The sequence below is a fragment of the Buteo buteo genome, chromosome 6, assembly GCF_964188355.1.
Source record: "Buteo buteo chromosome 6, bButBut1.hap1.1, whole genome shotgun sequence".
Lineage (NCBI taxonomy): Eukaryota > Metazoa > Chordata > Aves > Accipitriformes > Accipitridae > Buteo > Buteo buteo.
The window spans coordinates 21,723,583-21,741,207 of NC_134176.1; the positions used below are offsets into that span (position 1 = coordinate 21,723,583).

The window sequence follows — 17,625 nt, forward strand, 5'->3', positions numbered from 1 at the left end:
GGTTATTAAACTAAACTGTGCATTATTTTCATGTTGATAATGCTGATAATGGAAATTAGTTTTTACCAGAGTGGCTACTAAGTTAACTGCACAGGTGGAATTTATTTTGTTCTATAAATTCAAAGGTATTTGTTTAAGGACTACTTGTTTGATTTCATGCTTACCTATTATCAGTTTAGTTTTCAAATGCCATCTTTATTCAGAGCTAGAAATACCAAACACACTATCATAATTGATCATTCTCTACACTGACCCAGAACACAAAATGATTGTCTGACTGCAGACAGGAACTAGAGTAGGTCACTGTTACCAACGATCGGGGGGAGATGGAAACAAACAAACAGAAAACCCAACACAGCCCTTGACCTTCTTTTTCCTGCAGGGTTTGGTATTCAAACTGTAAAATTTGCTTCAAAGCATACATTTCCAGATTTTGGGATGCTTTTTAGTAAGATCTGGGTCCTATTCAGAATACTTGCTGAATCAAGTTTAGATGAACTTTCATATACTTTTTTCACTTGTGAATGGTTTCTTTTATTCAATGGTGTCTTTTATCTCTGTATTTTCAAGCATTATTTAATTGGGATGTTTCACAGGTAGTATTCATCTCCTACCAAAAAAGAGATTTCATCAGCTGAAAGGGTTTTTTTTTTCAGTACAATAAAAGTTATTTTATTCATCAGAAAGTGTTTGTTTTCTGCATTTGTGCCTCAACCAAACTGTTTCTTTTCCTCCTCAGCTAACCTTAGTTTCATATTGGAGCAAATCTCCCATTTCAAGTACTGATGGTAAAATATTTTTCCTAGAAGCAGAACGATTACTCCTTTAATACTAGAAGAACCTTTCTTAAAAAAGCAACACTAAGATACTAGAAGTCAGTTCTAAGGTTTCTAAAATATTTTTCCTCTCATTTTTTCTGTCCTTTTTTCCTACCCCATCTCACAAAGACTCTTCATGTGACATTTGTACTGTAACTTTACAGCTGAAGAAAAACTGTAAAAACATTTTCAAAACTCTCCAATGATTTTTTTTTAAAATAGATTTTTATGGAATAGGTCCTTGTACAGAATACCTGATGGTTATTTGTGGTTTGATGAATGTATTGCCATAATTCATTTGCTACTAATAAGAAATTCACATATCCCAAATATCTGCAGATATATTGCTTATTCTTTACTATAACATCACAGTAGTAGTGTGTGATATCATGTAGCCCCTTATTGTAAGTCTATGTAATGTAAGTATATAGGTATATATTTGCTTAGTTAAAAAAAAAGTCCAATGGAGTGTTCTTTATGTTCTTTTTCTGTGGTCCTCGCTACAAGAAGTGCATGTAAAGATTTCACTATTTAAATGGTGCTGTAGCTATTTCTTCATCAGCAATTGGTGAATGCAAGATATTCATTAAAGTTAAATTTTTCTTTTTCATGCACTCATCCTTGAGTGTTGCCAATTGAATTCTTGTTGTATAGATTTATAATCAACACTGATCAGTCACTGGTATGACTTTGCTCTTCATAATGTGCTAAAGTACATGGTTGATGTTCTAGGATGATTACCAGCTCCCAGAAAGCTATTTTGCCACTATTTACAATAATTAATGAAAGACACGTGTGTAGACCTACCTACTTTCGTTGAACTCCAAATGACTGTGCAGTACAATTTTTTTAAATATATGGCATACATTGTGGAGACTGACATGATTATAAGTAAAACTATTCATATATATGCAGTATTTATTTATCTTTCACTTTTTGGAGTCTCCTATCATTTTTTATTTTTTAAATGATACCCTGAGAGATATTCCTAGGATAAAAATATAAAAAAGATTATGAAAGGCAGTGCATTTAGTTGTAGGCAAATGTCATTAGAATGAAAACTTCTCCTGACAAAATCATTGCTTTTAACCAAAATTCTCTCAGGCTTAAATATGATTCTGCTTGTCCCAGAAAGGAAATGCCTTTAAGTTTGTTTTATTTCAGACTGGTCTTTCCTAAGAGCACTCTGAGGCCAGCTCAGGTCTCAATCTATTCATTAGAAGGACACTGGGTTTTTCAAAACATCAGATGTGCAGCAGGGCTGTCTGAAACATAGGTGCTCTGTAATGAACATTTCAATAGTTTCCATTGAGGCTTTCCAGCATTGGAAAGAATTCAAAATTTGTGTTAGATTAAACACAAAAATGATGTCGCAATTCAAACTTATCTGAATTTTTTACAACGGTTCTTTGGAATAATGTGCAAGTATCTTAATTTTAATTGATTTTCTTCTTTTTTGAAACCTATGGTAAATAACCAAATGGAGTTGAAGTCAGAACACATATATGCTGACTAGTGCTTAAAGAAATTAGGCAAGCACTCACATTAAAGGCAAAAGTCACTTGTGCTCTCTTGAAATTCAAGATTTTATCTGTATATGTTTTATCCATATCTGAATATTTTTGAACAACCCTGAGTTCAATTAAAAGAAAAAATAGCAAAATTGTCTTTCTGCAGATAGTTTGTGATAACAGTCTAATAAAGAAGAGCCAAACAATGAATTAGAAAACAATGGTACAGTGAAGGAATAATATGGGAGTTTGCCATCTTATAAAATAGTACTAGCCAATACTTATGACATCTGGGGCACAGAAGGAAGTTGAATTTGATGCCTCAAAAATATTTGTTTTCTGTGGAAAAACTAGCCCTTGTTTGTCTTTGTGGTCTTCTGTATAGACGATTTCCTTTTTTTTTTTTTTTTTTTGACCAGAATGGTGTTGTTTTATTTTTATTCTGTACTGATGAGGAAGAGTCTTTGCACTTCAAGGAATAGAGAAATGAGTCATTTATTCACTTGTGTTTAGGAAGTATATTGAATATGAAATGATTATGCTTTTAAAGTATACAAACAAGGGTAGAGGTGAAAAGGTACAAGGACTGATTCAAATGAAGTAGAAATGTAAGGTCCTTGTTTGATGGTTTGAATGAATGCTTTCTTGGCTAAGAGCCATTTTAACAAAGATCAAAGTTGAAACTGAGCAGAGTAGGTAGCATTGCAACCTGTGCTCCAACAAAAGATTGTTTTTGAAAGGCAAGTATCTACCTGATTTTCTGATGAACCTTAATCTCTTTCAAATCCTAGAACAGTTTGAGAAGTTAGTAAGAGCTTTGGATATATATACACACACATATGCATGTATGTATATATTTACACATATAAACACAGCACCATTTTTTTCAGTTATTGGATATAAAGTTTTTGTAGAATAAATATACACAGAAAGTGTGCTATCATTGACATCTGCTGCAGAGTCAAATATTCAGAGCATGATACGTGGCTTCAGTGTTATGATGAAGTGTAATATGAGGTGCCCCTGAAATTCGTGACTTACTTGGTAGGTTCCTACTAGGGACAATGTTATTACAAAGAAATTTGTTTAAAATGCTGATAATATCAGTAAAAATTAAGTAGTTAAATAGCATACCTAGTGAAATAATGGTATGGTAAAATTTAGAAGAAATATTCTGTCTTATACGGAACTACTGTGATGGAAAATTTCTCTGGGGACTGGAAGCTTGAGAACAAGTCATGCATAAACTAAAGCAGCTTATGGGTAGCAAAAGGTATTTCTGGGACTTAGGATACAGTGCAATAGTAATGGCAAATTACATTTCCTGACCTGAGTCAGCTGCACCACTTAATGTATGAGAGAGGAGTTCTCCCTATTTCCTCCTCACATATATCTTGTCTGTTTTCTTAGGGAGAGAAATATACAGTGTCAAGGAGGGGAATAATTAATGTCTTTCAGGGGCTTGCAGTATTCAGGAATTTAGTATTCAGGAATATTTGCTGATAGATAAAGGCAATGAATCTTTCCTCTCACATCAGTTAGTTCACCAAACACCTTGTATCTGTTGCAACATTGTATTTGCTTAGCCAGTGGGTAAATCTTTGCACCTGATTTTAAGCTGGTGAGTGAGATGTTGGCTAAGGATTAAATCACCACTTGCCCAGGTAGAGAGTTTAGGTGCTGTGCCTTTTATCTAGGCACCTTGGTTGAAGTGTCTGTGGATCAGAGGGGCACAGGGAGTAGTTATGGCTACATGACCAGCCGCGAAAGACATTGCAGGAGCATTTTGGTGGCATGATTTATTGATTATTTTTTCCCCTTAAGTATGTTATACTATAATCTATATATAAAGCTTATAGATTACTAAATATAGTACACAATAATACACTTTCAGAATTCCCCCTCTGAGTGATCTCTCATTCTGACCATCACTATCTGCAGAAGAGAAGGTGCGAGAAAGCCATATTTTGACATAATATCTTCCATCCACAAGGGTAATAACCCTGGAGGGATTACTGTGTGAGGAAGCCACTCCACTTGGGAACTACAACAGGGCTCATCTAGAGCCATTCATAGCTGAGAAGTACATGGGTGCAGTTCTGGCTTTGTGGTCCTTATCCATCTAAGATCAAATGACAAACAGTAAAAAACAAAGCCAGAAAATACATGCTGATGCATATCAGCCAGTTTACCCAAATGTTCACTCTAACGTTTTTCAGATCAAGTTTTACTCCCCTTTTTGTTCAACCCCCTTTTTTATTTGGTAAGAAAAGAAGGAGGGAACAGTTACACTCTAGATGGGTTCATAACCACTTTTGGGAACTGTGATTCATATATTAAGACTATACTCTACTACATCCTTTGCAGAGATGCAGGCAATATTTGAAAGTTGAAAAATATATATGTACATGTATTTAAGTGTATTAAGAAATGGTAAAATATTTTTGAACTTTAATTATTTTAGGAAAATTTTAGACATGAAGTCTCTTTCCTCAGGAAAAACAAAATTCAGGCAGGCCATGAGTGGAATTTATATGGGTTACTGTTGTTATTGTTGGGAAACTGTTAAGACATTGAAATATTTTTTATGCCAGTATTTCAACCTTTGATATTTTATTGTACGTTAAATGGAATTTGGTTGTTTAAGCCTTGTTCCAGGTGAGGTGATAACACTTCAGGTTAGAGATAGGCAGGAGCCAAAATGAAGGCAGAAGTTGCAGAAGAGTCAGGAAGTGCCTTTATGTATTACTCATGGGGAATGGACGACATCATCGTTGCTAATCAGTAAAGATATTTTTGCCAGTTACTTAAAATATTAATATCTCCTGAATAAGATGTTTCCTATGTGATATGAATCCACAGCTACCCTTCACAGAGTGTCAATGTCTGAAGAGGTGCCAGGCTAATGCAGAATGCCAAGTGCCATCTCTCAAAGCAAATTCAAATATAGGTACCTTTCTTACAGTAGACTAGAATAGCAGTCACTAAAGACTGTATCTAGAAGAAGGGACTTTTGTTATGATTTTTTATTAAGAAATCTCATGGGAACTGTTTATTTGCTTCCCCTCCAAGCCACACAGCTGTTCCTTTCATTTGTGGTCTTAGGGCTAATTACATAATGTCCCTAATTTATACTCACTGGTAAATCAGATCAGAGCATTACCTGGAGGGCAAGCTCTAATTAGAGGAATTTCAGAACAAATTGTCTAAAGAGCTTGTTTAGTGTGATTAAATGCAAGTGATGGGCCTTTCTCTCCCCGCCCCCCCCCCCCTTTTTAAAAACATGAATATTTACCTTACACAAACTCCTTCCAGATTAAAAAAGAATCCCAGCAATGACAGTTTTAATTAAAGGGATATAAAAAAAAAAATTGGCAGTGCTACCCAAGAGAGAAAAATGAATTCCCTATTTGTGGATATATGCAGGTGAATGTTGTATTCTCTTACTACTGTTTTAATATCTTAGAAATAACAAAGTGGACAGTAAGTGGCTTACATCATGTATGACTGAAAGAGATACATGTGAATCCCTGAACATATTGTGTCTGCTGCATGTTGTCTAGGAACAGAGAAAAACAAAGAAGAAATGTATGCAGTAATTTGTCCTATAGAGCCTTGGAAAATACATGATTTCATATTTATAATGGCATATACTGGTTGAGACATGTTACCAAAATCCCTGTTGAGCAGTAGAAAGGATCAAATAGAAATGACCCTCTGTACTTTGGCTGGGGAAGGATGAAAAGCTCCTCATTTTATATCACCAAGAGTTAAATAACCTGGAAGTGGGACAATCCCCGTCTCATACAAACTGTCTCAAATAGCTGTCTGGAGTTCATAAGAACAGCGGGCAGCAAAGAAAAGTGTGAAGTCAAACAAAAGAGATGTGACTCTTCTGTTTTGCTGGTGGTGCAGATTCTGGTTGGAGACTTTGGAATCAGATTCATCCGCCAAAACGCACCGACAGAGTAAAAGAAGCGAATGGAGGTTTAGGAAATGAATACTGACATTTTAATACTCTATCTTGTATTGTGCTTATGGAAATGTAAATGATCTGTTTTACACGAAAGAATGAAGGGAGTGATATATTACCATGCTCTGCCCTATTCCTGATACCTTTGAAATCCTACTGTACCATGTGAATTTGAGGTTGTTTGACATTCTATAATTAAATTTCTTGTCCTGGGTTGACCTTGAATACGTTGACTCCATTATCAAACAGCAGCTAATGTAACATAATGTCAGCCTTCTTCCTGAAGTGACATCTCATTTGTGTGAAAGGATAGCATGTGAACTTTTTTTCCCTGAAGAGGATACCCTGAACTCCTTTTTTTACCACCACCTTGTATAAAAATAACAAGACTTTGGAACCAATACTACAGAGGTTATTTTAATATGTACCCACTTCTTGGGCACATGAAGGTAATATAGTAATTATCAGCTGAAATAATAGCTCCCCTTCCCTGCCTTTTGATTAGAGACAAAAAGAAACAAATCATGTGAGCAGTGTATGAAGCCTGCTGCATGGGTTTTGAGACACTTTGGTTTGCTCTCAGACTGATCTTTACAGCATTTAGGAACAAGTACCTTTCTAGTCTCCCTAGCTAAACAGCTCTGTTGAGAAAATATTAACCAACTGAAAGTGGTATATAGATTCCTAAGGGAAAATTCCCCATTACAGAGCAGCAAATGCTGCTAGAAGTAGGTGACTGCCAAGATATCTGTAATAAAAGCAGTAGTTCATAACACAGGCAAAGTGAAATAAAGGAAAACAAAATCCTCATGGGCTACAAGTCCTCATGGTACCAATCTCCCAGAAGGCTTAAAAAAATTCTCAGAAAAAAAAAAATACTTTAAACTTTTTTTTTTTCTTTTTCAGAAGAAAAACACTTTTGTGCTTTTCCTTTTATAAGATAGGTTCATTTCTCCAAGTCTTTGGCTACAGCATTGGTAGACATATCCTGACTAATATTATTTCAACTGGTGAAGTTTGTTCCCAAGAAGTTCTGTGCATATATATAGGCACTAATAAAAGTTCTAAAACCTTTTGTCTTGAACTTTGAAAGAGCTGAAATATAATAATGTACAATCTGCTGTTATCTCTAATAATAAGTATTGTTGATACCCTCTACCCGTATCCCAGCTCTGTTTCACTGGTTTGACTACAAATACAGTTTCTTGCAGTTGTAGGATGCATGAGCCCATCTCCTCCATGGAGGAACCATACATAGAAGCTGTCTCAGGTGTGTAGTGTACAGCAAGAAACAGTTACTTGTTGTAACTTCTGGTTTTTTAATCGTTCCTTCATAGTGTGCTCCCTTTATGACTGGTCAGCTCTGCGGTTTTTAAACATGGTTTGTGTCTGAGGGGTTGTGATCTACCTTGACACAGGGACCTATGATTATGTCACAGGGGGGACTTGGAAGGAGTAAAAGATAAGTGGAAGAAATCACTCCTCAAATTTTATACTTTCTTTTAATTGTTTTTGGAGTTCAGAGAAGGAGTAGCCAGCATGTGATGAAAGTCAGCTTGCTATCAGAGAGTCATGTTGCTACTAGTGAGCCTTTTTTGCCATGTCTGAAATAGCTGCTTAGCAAAATAGTTTGTAATTTGGAGTGCTATGTAAATAAAATAATTTTAATTGTTGAAAGACTCATTCAACTTACCTCAGTTATGAATTTAACATTCATAACCTCAGTTATGTGGTTACTAGAAGAAATGTGAAGAAAGGTGGTGATAAAATGTCATGTTGCAGGATACTGGTGTGGGAGTGGGGACAGAGGTGGCAACAGCCCCTGGGGAAAAGATTTATCTCCTTAATTCCATCTTGCAGAAGCAGTGGTGGTGCTTCCAGCAGCTCTGTGCTGGAGGGGAGGTGGGACAGTGCTGGAGATGATCCCCAGGGGCAATGCTGCCCGGGTGACTTGGAGGCACAACCTGATCCCTTGCAGCATGACCCATGGCCAAAAGGTGGGGGAAACTCAGCCATTTGCTATGTAGTAGAGATGCACCTACTTTTGTACATATTGGGTGAAAGTTTCTATCAGCAGTACACCACTAGGTCTGTCTTCTGCCAGTGGCTTGGAGGCTGCCTTCAGGATTAGGCTTGTGAGGCACAGTCAAGGAGAGGTCCTGTGTGTTTTGGTTTAGGTATATGCGTTCTACACATGCACTTGCTATTCACCCATGCGAGGCCAGAAGAATGGAGGTTTGTGGCTCATCCAGGTTCAAAAGTCACATGGACAACTAACAGAGAGGAAGCAGAGGGTTTGGTGAAGAGTGGCCACTGATATTTTAGACTGAACATGACAAGCTGCCAAGAACATCTAATGTGAATGCCCTATCCCTACTTTCTGTGAGTAATCACACAGTTATCTATATGAACACATAAGTGTGTTCCCCTTGGCTTGAGGATAACAAGAAATAGCTAAAGTTCCTACCATGTAGTCAGCTTTAAATTTAGAGGTAATAAAATGTTTCTCTGGAATGACTGGGAGATCTTGCATGCTCTCCGAAAACTATGAAGATTTGTATTTTGTACACCTGGTGTGATCTTGAAGAAATCCTTTAATCTACCTATGCCTGAATTTTTCTTCCCCAAAGATGATAATAGTGCCTTTCTCTTCAACATTTATTTCTCTTATCAGTGTAAATTTCTAGTAAAGAAACTGTCTGTATACTGGTACTTGTGCAGAATCTAATGGACTGAGGCCCAAATCTTGGTTCATGCTCTAGGTAGTACTGTCATACAGGTAATAATAGTATTGATATACTTTTGAGGGGTGTAATATGTATAAAAATACTGCTTGGAGTGAAACAGATGATAGAATTACAGTAAACGGAGATTTAAGACTCTGACTCTGCAGAGGAAAGTTTTACAGGTATTTTAAAGTGATATTTTTGAAGCAGTGATCTCGAAGATTTAAATAGCAGTTATGCTGCACACTTTAATTTCCATTATGTGGTGATTAGCTATTATTAGATATTTTTGTCTTTGAAAAATATCTTTCTAAAACAGATCTATAAAGGTCATTGCTGTTCAATGGAATAATGTTACAAGTAAATTTCTAAAATACATTTGAGATCCTTAATTCATAATCATTCATAGTAATTATTTGTGATGTTCATGGTTGGAATAAATGCCAACAATTGCCAAATAAATGACAGCTTGAAAGCAGAGGTCTCACACACTAGTCAAAATCATGTCAAACCTCTTTTTTGAATGTTTCATCCATTAGCCAATTCAATGAACACAGTCAATAGCTAAATCTTGGCTTCACACACCAGAACTTCTGAGCAAGGGAGAGTGGCAGGAAGAAATTTTTAACTTTATAACTGATTCCCATTCTTTCTGTTAACTGCTCTATTAGGACAAGTGAAGTTTAAATTGCTTGATTGAAAATTTATTTTATTTGCTCAACCTTGAAGTTAAAACTGTGCTCTTCCTTGACTCTCTGTGCCTATAAAATGGACAGAGTTGACAGCCCATAAAATAGACTAACTTTTCACTGGCATCCTATCAATATTTTGTCATCTGAAAAGATCAGAGAAAATAGAATTATGTGGGTTTGTTTCTCCTTGGAAAAAGATGTTATAGAAAACTAAAACTTTAATTCTGACAGGAAGTGGTAGCATTTGTTTGGTTGTGTATTTTTGTTTGGTTGCTTGGTTTGGTTTTTTTTTATTTTAAATTTAAAAATGGTTTGTTTTCAAAGGGAAAATATTACCAACTTTTTTGATTCACCAAAGTTTCCAAAAGCAGCTGAGGAGTTTGCCTGCAGAACTAGATTGCCAGATGGATAATCCAATATTTAAAGGATCCCTAATCATCAAGTTTGTTGAAAATATTTGTCACAAAATTGTATACTGTATTGAATAGAGATTTAAGATTCTAGTACTCCATAGTATACATAATATACAATTTAATCCATATTTTTACTTTCCCATGCACTTTAGGTGAATGTTCTAATGGATGACTGTATCTGAATGACTTGGCTCTTCACTGCTGGTGGCGGTTCAAAGATCCAAACTTAATGTTACATATAATATACCATCCTCTTTCTTTCAGCTTCTCTATGAATTCCTCAAGAACTTTTAAATGGGTATAGGAAAGAAGGTGTCTTATAGAGCATCAGACCTGACAAATTGGAGACTAGATAGCAACAATTCATAAGATAAGTCCCTGGCAGTATGCTGAGAAGGAATCTTCAAGGATCATCGGTTTTCCAAATAGCAAGTTCAGAATATGTGTTTAATATACCTGTTGGAAAAAATAAATTTGATTATTTTAAAAGTAACTGTCTGTTTACATCCAGCTGTCAAACAACAAACACAGCTAATGACCTTTCTGTTTTAGCAAGTAAAACTACAGTTATTGTGCAGACTTGGCTTTTTTCTTATGCATACAATACTAAAGAATCTTTACAAGTTAGTAGGTTCTAACAAGGTTTTTTTGGTAATTTTCCAATCTGCTTTCAGAGAGGTGGTGTAATGAAAATCCTAGTCAAACTACTCTCATAGGAATTCAGAATCATAGAATAATTTCGGCTGGTAGAGACCTCCAGAGGTCTCTAGTACAAACCCTGCTGAGGGGAGTAGGGCTAACTTCAAAGTTAGATCCGACTGTTCTGGACCTTACTGGGTTTTGAATATATTCAGGGTTGGAAGGTCAACAACATTTCTGGGCAATATTTTCCACTGCATGTCTATGCTTATCGTGAATTTTTTTACCTTGTACCTGATCAGAATTTCCCTTGTTTCAACACACAGCTTGCAGCCAGAAAAGTCTGTCTCAGCCTTCCCTACAATTCCCCTCTAGGTAGTTGAAGACTGCAATTATATCCCCCTTAATCGGGGAACATTCACTCCCTCACACTCTCTTCATGGATCATATACTCCATATCCCTGTTGGGCTTGCTCCAATTGGTCAATATGTATTATGTATTGAGGAACCCAAAACTGAGCAAAGAAAACATGACCCCAGAAGTGCCTCAGGTAGAGGAATACTCCATTTGGTCTTCTAGTAATGTGCTACCTTATGCAGGGCATCTCTGAGCACTTTTACTTGTCTTTTCCTCTTTGTGGCACTGGATCCACCCCCAGTCAGGCACGGCTTAACCAGAAGCCTCTGAGCACACCTTCCCTGCTTTCCTTTTCCCAGGTGCCTCTGCAGGTTCTCCAGGTGACCGTTTGTAAATGAAAGGAAACTACAGTCCTCCAGCCTCCACCATCTCTGCTCCTGTCTGCTCCTCGCTCAAGCATAGCTTTCGGCTCTCCCTCCTGGCAGCTCTTTCATCTGTTTTGTCTGTGTGTCTACCAGAGCTTGTCTCCCAAAGGTGAGGCCACAGTCCCCAGCCCTGACCTTGGAGAGGGGCTCAGCCACCCCCTGGAGCCCGAGACCTCGGGAGCGACCTTGGGGCCTGGGCTGCTGCAGCGTGAGGGCTGATCGTTGTAGCCTGTGCCCAGGGTTGTGCTCCCTGACACATCTCCATCAGCCTCCTTGGGCAGTCACCCTCCGTCCAGCACCCCTGGACTCGATGGACACCCTCAGCCTATCCTCTCTATTGTTTTCCCTGGGGTTGTGCAGATAAAGGCGGATGGAATCTATCCTTAATTTTGAGATTCCCCTGCACCCTAGGACTGAATAAAAGCAGTAATAAAATAGGAGGAAAAAACCCAACTTCATCTAGTTGAAAGGAAGAGTTTTTACATGTCTGAAGTGAATTCTAGCTCTCTATGAAGGAATAACAGTGGACTTCAGTGCAGTTGGACTTATCCCTGTTATTTATGGAGAATCCCTTCTCTGGTGAGCATCTGGGATCTGAAATAACCTGTAGCCTCTGACATACAAAGCAGAAGTTTATCTTTATTCAAAGTTTTATGAAATTAATATAACAAAACCAAATCAAACTCTTTTTTTCCCCTGAGGAAATATGCCTTTAATAACTGGATGGCAAATATATTACATGCAAGTCTTGTTCTACTAAATATAAATGGTAAATTTATTAGGTTGACTATTGAACATAACTTTAATAACAAGTGATTATTAAAGACATTTTCATTTCACTGTCATTGAGTATTCATAGTTCTTACACACTCCTGTTAATTGTTCTGGAATATAATTAATCAAATTAAATTAAGTTGCTCTGTGATCAATAATGATGTTACTGTGCCATACAAGGGTCAGGAAGAGTTCATGAAATAAGGAACAGAAAATTATCATGAATGTATTTAGGAGAGACAAGGAGAAGAGAGATATTTTACAAAGCACAGGAGTGACCAGTTGAGGTCTTTTCTTAATACCTTTCTCTAATAGGACACAAGGGATTTGTGGGAATACCATTTTTTAAAACTAAAAGACAAAATTACATGAATCATGTTGACTTCCTTGCCATGGGAAAATCTGCAGAAAGGTGGCCCAGTAAGGTTCGGATAAAGGTTAGATTCACATTAGTAAGAATGTAAAAGAGGGCAGGAATAACACCTGAAGTTTTTTTAGCTCAGAAGACGGCTGCAAAGGCTATTTTTTAATTACTCTGGTGATAAGCCAAACACACCCATGATAAGAAGAAAAGAAACCATTACTATTGTGATGGATTTCATAAACCATCTCATCATGGTCTATTTTACCTTTCTTTAAGGATCACCCCTACTTGAACAAGAGGTGATGCACTGATCTTGTCAGGTAACAGCAAATTTTGTGAGACTTTTCTTGCTGTTAACCTAAACAAACACAGACTATGATGTCTGTAGACTCTCCCCTATTAGAAGAAAGGTAACAGGTCAGCTTGTGGGTTTACTTCATGGCATACATTTATCAGCTGCTTGTTCTTCCTTCAGTCATATCATTAATCTGCAGAAAGTTCAGCCAGTTTAAAAGCCCAGATTTCCTTTCCATGGAAAACAGTGCAGGAACAGAGGTGATCTCAGAGCTGATCTCATCCCAGGATCAGGCTGGTACATGATCTAGGAATGGGCGGAAACTCTGGAGCTTGTGAGCACTCCTGGGTCCTCTAGACAAACACAGCCTTATCTAAAGCTGTATATAGCAACTGACGCTCCATTTTGAAAGGTGTTCTTCTAAGATTAGAATTACAGATCTGTGGTCTTAGGGTTTTTGGCTGAGGCTGTTTTGAAACTCTCAAAATGCTTTGATCCCTTTTGCACCTTTTTTAAAAATGTATTTTGGTTTGCTAGAACCTGGTCTTGCAGACCTCTGTGTTCATGCATGACCAGGTTACAGCTAACCTTTAGAGAATTTAGCAATCACCTTTTCTATACCAGTATCTGTACCAAATTTCAGTGTATTAATAATGTGCAGTTATACTTTAGACTGTTGTAGTAAAACCATTAGAAAAGAACAAGAAGAACAAACAAAACAAAAGCCCTACAGAGTCTGATGACAGGACAATATTTTATGTCTTACATAAATACAATATAACACTAAAAGCAAAAAGTTGCATTATTGAAATAAATGGTAGCAGATAAAGCATTCTCTATTTGATAGAAACCGGACCTACCAAATCACTGAGCAGCCACCCACTTTCCTCCTTTCCTCTTGGTGCATTGCAGCCCATAAGACAAGCCAGTGTTTAAATGACAGCTGCTCATAACCAGATGCTATTTTCTGGTAGACTTTGGTACATTGAATCCTGCTTAAGAAGGAAAATGCCAGTGAATGTGTATCTGTGATATTTTAGTTTTGGAACTTGGCAAGTGTGTGTGTGTTTGCCCAGCAGTACTCTGACAACTTTAGAACATTTTAATGTATTATTTTGATACAGGGACTTTGTTAGAAAGCTTATTCTGAAACCAGTGGACCCTTAAGGGATGTTAAATAATAGAAATGAATGCGTTAATAAGGAAAGAAGATTTCATTCTATGAGATCCTTGTTCAGACTGGCCAATCCAAGGACTTTACATCTGATCAGAGAGATTTCATTTTTATTTCTATTGTGGTGTTCTAAACTTTCCAGATATTTCACTGAATTGTTTTTACACCTGCTTTTGCTAACCTTCCTCCATGAAAGTTTCTTGAGTGCCAACAAGAAGAACAAAGAAAACAGTATAAAGTGGTATTAATTTCTTAAGGTTAATAGTGTGCTTAAGGGCAACTTTAATTAGGTGGATCTGTAAAGAACATATTGATTTTTTAAAATAAAAATAATTGGAAGAGTTTTAACTTTCATTATCATCATAAAAAATAAGTGGTTCCTTCATCAAAAATGTTTTGAACTTCAAGCTCGACTGAACTTGAAAGATTCAGAGCAAAATTCTGCCAGTTTTCATCTGAATCCTTCTCTGGCATGTAAAACTTGGATGAGGTTTTGATACTTCTGGAGCACATTGAGAAAAGAGGTCCAACCTTCAGATTTCTAAGAAAACTGTCTTGTGTTCATTTTCAAGGATTTTCTTTCTTAATCTTTCACTGACTTTATATGACCTTGAACAGTACAAATAACTTCAAAATTTTTTATGCTTAATTTTGCCTATATATAGGAACGATGTACTACATTATCAGGGATGCTATGGGTTTAAGTAATTAATTTATTTTAATTTTTTCAATTTAATTTTTAAGACATAGCAGTAAATGAGCATTACAACTTTACAACTGTAACAATTTCACAGTAAGAAATAGAGGTACAACAGCATTGCTTCAGATATTCTTTCCTATTTTAAAATCAGTTCACATGAATCAAGCTTATGCCCCCTTTATTTTCTCTAAGTACTCATTCTCTGAAGCACTTTGTGTGAATAGGTTTAGCTGGCTAGACTGTTTGTGAAACCTGCATTTAACATTTATACAAAATGAGCATTCACTACTGGCAGTGTTAACACAGACAGCCAATCAGAGATTGGTAGCAATTTTGTGCAAATTAATTGACTAATCACATCTAACAGTTTAAATAGCAAATATAATGTGGGACAGAGTTTGACATGTTTGAATAGTCCTTTTGTTTGCTACACTTCGGCTCCCACAGAAAGCTGCTATTCAGGGTAAGTGTGAGTACTGACTGAGGGCTAATCCGTATTTTCTACAGACAAGAGATTTTCATGACCAAGCTATAAAAATTAAGGAATAATAATTAATTGGATAATTTAAAACACGTATCTAATAAAAATATTAGTAATGGTCAGAAGTCTCTCATGAGCAGAAAAATTAGATCATTGCAGAATGATTCACTGTGAATTATTCACACAGCTGTAGAAATGATTCAGACTGACAGATTGATGGGTAGAACATGCCCATAAAAACAGGATATTCCCCACATCCTTTGTGTGTTACACATTCTATGGCTTTGACTGAGATTCTACAAGTACATGCAAAGCAAGGAACGTTAGCCAGCAGAATGTTCTCTGATTTTCCTGCAAGCACAAAATTAAAGGATATGACCCAACAGGAGCAACTAGCTGAAGAAAGAAATGGAAATTACATTCTCAGTTAATAGTGGAGTTATCAACTGAAACACATATTATGTACTCTTTGGCTTCAGTTTTATGAGAGATGTGCATAAAAGTTCAGAGTCAGCTGTTTTGGTTTTGGTTTTTTTTTTCTGGTCAAGCAACACGCTTCTTAGTAATAAACAAATGAACAATCCTACCTAGGAAATGTTGGGGGTTTTTTATTGCAATCCAGAGCAAACTTCCAATGGTTAAATTAGTGTGAAAAAATATGCTGTAAAATTTCAGTGACAGGGGCATAATATTTTTCTGAAATAACATGTTTTGGCACTGATGTCTCCCTGCTTCTTCATGTAAGAGTAATAATATTTCTGTAGTTTTAGATATATTTTTTTCTGTTGAAGTTAGTTACAGTAATACTGATCTCAGTGAAGTTTAACCTGATGAATTTACAAATAGTTCCTTTCAATTTTTAGCATGAAGAACTTTCCTTTATCTAAAGCTATCTTCTGTACTGGCAGTTCAACAGCTTAGTGACTGTAAAGCATTTACAATAAATGGACCATAGTCTTCAAAAAGACAGAAAATAAGTCTGTCATTCTTACTTGAATATGTAGCTGCTCCTTTTAAAACACCACAGCTGGTACCCTTTGATTAAGTAACGCCTATCAAGTGGATTACTGTAAACTGAAATTTTATAGTGCTTGTATTTGGGTAGCAGAAGCTAGATTTGTAGACACATGTGCACTGTGTTTCAGCTGCATAACGCAATGAAGGTTTTAAGCAAAGAAGCAGCATAAAGTATTTGACCTTTTGGATTTTTATTTGTACTCTTCTGAAGTCATGCCAGTAAGATTTGATACTGAACATGAAATCAGAAGATATTTTGCCTTTATTTTTTTGTATGCTATGGTGTGCTAGGTACCTTCTAGAAAAACAAACAAACAAACAAACAAAACACCCCCCCCTCCCTTCCTCAAAGAACTGTCACAGTATGTTCTTAACCCTGCTCTAGCCTTTGGGGTGGATTATTAAATCAGATAATTTCACTTACATAGAGCTCCTAAAGTGTATTACTTCTATTATAGACAGGAATGAAGAAATGAATCCTATCTTAAAGATTTTGTGTTCTGTTACCAGGAATCTAAGAATCCTTGGGCCATGGAATACAATAGTTTCAGTAAATATCATATGCATGGACCTCAAGCCCTACTTTTCTCTAAGAAACATAGGCAGCAAGCATCACTTCATTTACAGTTTAAGTGCTCAGCTCCAATAGTGAATTATAGATCTTGTTTAATTGTTAAGGAGTCTTGAGATGCATAGATATCTTTGTTCATAAAGTTAGCATTCCTGTACAGCCTGATCCAGTAAGTATTTACACATACAGAATGTTCATTCAAAAACCACTGTCCATAAATAAGAGTGGGAGGAGATGGCCAAGATCTTTTTGATAATACACTCATGACTGGAGAAGTTATGTGGGAAGTACTAAACTTGGGTTCCCTTCTCACATTTAAAAAGCTCAAACCTATATCTTCCACTTCAGTCACTACGTTTTCTTCCATAGTGCTTTTCAAAAGAGTTTTCTGAAGACACTTTCCACTTCTTTTATCCAAGCTAGTTCACTGCATGGCAAGGAATACGGGAGTCATAGGGCCAGAAGAATAAATGAATGAATGAATACATAAATAAATAAATAAAGGAAAAAATTGTCTTGACTCTATATTAGAATAAAAGGGCATTGCTTCTGCATTTTTCAGTACAGTAACATCCATAAACATCACTGGGCATCAGAATGAGAATCCAGAGTCACCTTCTCCATGCTCTCTCTTAGGAATCTCAGTTGCAGTTCCTGGAAAATTCAATGGCGAATGAGATAAAAACTTTGAAGT

The 17,625-nt window shown here is 36.4% G+C and overlaps 1 long non-coding RNA gene across 1 annotated transcript in view; it reads left to right on the forward strand.

Annotated features, from left to right (window-relative positions):
* Positions 1-12,710, forward strand: part of LOC142032018 (uncharacterized) — a 78,912-nt gene extending 66,202 nt beyond the window's left edge. Inside the window, exon 3 of the long non-coding RNA XR_012650703.1 lies at positions 11,490-12,710. This is a non-coding gene — a long non-coding RNA (uncharacterized LOC142032018). The remainder of the gene's footprint in view (positions 1-11,489) is intronic.
* Positions 12,711-17,625: the final 4,915 nt, after the last annotated feature.